A 2605-nucleotide genomic window follows, 5' to 3' on the forward strand; every position below is an offset into this window, starting at 1 on the left:
GAGGTTTTTGTACCCTGGGCTATGCTAGAGCCAGTTTGTGAGCTGACAGCTCAAGGCTGTGAATTAGTCCTTGCTGATTTGCTGTCTTCTGGACCACCTGCAGAGACTTTTTTCTGCACTTTTATTTGTTCTTTGCCTTTTTTCTCAATGCAATCTACTAAAACCCTGTGGCTACCTTAACCATTTCTTAGCCTTTCTATAACTTAAGTATATCATTGTGGTTTTGGTGTTACAGATATAGTAATTAAGATTGTAATAAAAGAACCTTGATTGCCCAGTTTATATCTACCAAGTGACCTATAAGTACTCAGTGAATTGCAACTAATGACAGTGATGTAGCTTGTGAATTTATTGTTGTTTGGTAAATTTTGACATTGTGCAAAGATGCAAACCTGCCTGGTCCTCCCACACAGATACATGTTGCCTAAATTCCTACATTGTTTTTTTTATTCCCATAATACAGTCATTCTCTTTTCCTAACCAAAGCAAGATGGATACAGTAGCCCTAATTTTTACATGGCTGTCCCCACTCTCTTTAAAAAAAAAAAAAGAAGAAGAAGAAGAAACAAAAAAAATATATAATCAGCCTGACCTCCATTCAATTTTAGTTTTCTTGGCAACATTGCTTGAAAAAATAGTTGGGGATACCTCAGACATTATTGCTTTGAATTATTGAATCATGTGACCCTAAAATGTTTCCTGCATTCTTGAGAACATTTTTGCTTCTTGTTGGGTGCCAGCATTCCTACAGAAGGATACTGTTCCCACTTAATTGGATACAGTCATCTCAGAATAAACCTCAGCATTCCTGGTGGTGCTCATCAATAGAAAGCCAGGTAATGGAGGTAAGATTTGGACATATTACAGGACTGACCCTGGATCCTCTTTAACCCTTCCTAAGTAGTGATTCAGTATGATCAAACTTAGCCAGTTTTTTTAGAAAACAAGAAAGTTCATTACACCCCTGGGATCTCCTACTTCAGGTGTGCAGGCTCCAAAGCCAGCTGTGTACCCAGGGTGAGTTCAGCACATTAGTTGGGCGGCAGGGTTAAAGAGCCAACTTTGTCTAGCTTAACAGATAAGTCCTACCTAGTTCTGGCCACACAGTGGGGCCTAATTTACTGGGGTGGGGTAGTATGGAGCCTGAATTTCTGAATCCTTTTTGGCAACCAACTGTTGTGATCAGAGTGCAAACTCTCGGCCAGACCACCTAGGGTTAAATCCTGGTTTGATCCGGGAAAGCTGCTTCCCCAGTAAAGAGCAGATTAAAGGATAATGCACTTAAAGTGCTTTATACGTGACTGGTATAACAATACTGGCTTTAGAGGCTCTTCCTAAAGTCTGGTTTCTCTTCTTGGCAGTTCTCTTATTGCCATTCCATCTATTTTCTTCCAAATACAGTGTTTTACTCCAGGCTCCTCAGGCATGCTCTCTTCCCTCCCTCGGCCCACGTGCAGTACACACGGTGGGTGGGCAGTTTCTTCATTTGTGCCTGGCAAGCCTACCATTGGGCCTCAACACTCTCCCACCCAACTACTGCTCAGATTACCACAGACGCATAGAACTACTACTGCAATATGATCTTATCCCTCCCTGCCACCGTTCAAATTCATCTTCTAGATGAACCAACTGCTGTCGCCCACCACAGGCTCTTTTATCCTGTCTAGAACACTCTTCCCCTGGGACCCTGGCTTTTGCCCTCACTTTTGTCGTGTCTTTGCCCATATGTCACCTTCTCAGGGCTTCCCTGACCCCACCCCCATAGAAAATCGACACCTTTCCAATGCCCAATCTTTTTACCTTATTTTTATCCCACAGTGCTTACCACCATCTGTCAAACCATCTGTTTATCCATGTCTTAGTATCTCTTTCTCCTCACTCCCATTCCTAACAGAGTCTCTCTGATATATATGTCAATGGGACTGGACTTTTTTTTTTTCTTGTCAATACTGGGGATTGACCACTCAAGGCCTTGTGCATGCTGGGAACATGCACAACATCTCCAGCCCTTGTTTTACTTTGGGACAGACTGACCAATTGCCCAGGCTGACCCTGAATTTGCCATCTCCTGCCTTAACCTCCCAAATAGCTGGGCTTCAGGGGTGCACCATCACCCATGGCTGAATATCACTTTTGAAAAGTGGTGAGATAGTACAATCTTGCCAAATAAGGCAAAATAATATTTTATTGTCTTATGAATATATCATCTGTATCATATCTTTTGCCAAGAGTAAAACTGGGGGCTGGAGGTATACAAAAAAGGAAGAGATAAATATGAAAACAATATGTGCATGTAAATTATAGGAATAAGGAACAATGATAGGCAGACATATACAGATGGGATGTTCCACAAGTTCATAAATTCCCACAGTCCAGATTAAAGGTGACACACTAGCTGAGCTGCATAAAGACTTCAAGTTGGTCCCCTGTGAATTCTGTATTTGTGGTTTTTTTCCATTGCTATTCACTCATTCTGTGGTGAGTTAATCTCTATGATGGAAAAATGGCAAATTTTTGTAGTGGCAATAGGAAACTAAGAAGGAAACAATTGGTTGTTGGTGTTGTTACATACCTTTATTTGCTCTCCGACGGTATGGTTCCTGTC

Source organism: Ictidomys tridecemlineatus, chromosome 11, assembly GCF_052094955.1.
Source record: "Ictidomys tridecemlineatus isolate mIctTri1 chromosome 11, mIctTri1.hap1, whole genome shotgun sequence".
Classification (NCBI taxonomy): Eukaryota; Metazoa; Chordata; class Mammalia; order Rodentia; family Sciuridae; genus Ictidomys; species Ictidomys tridecemlineatus.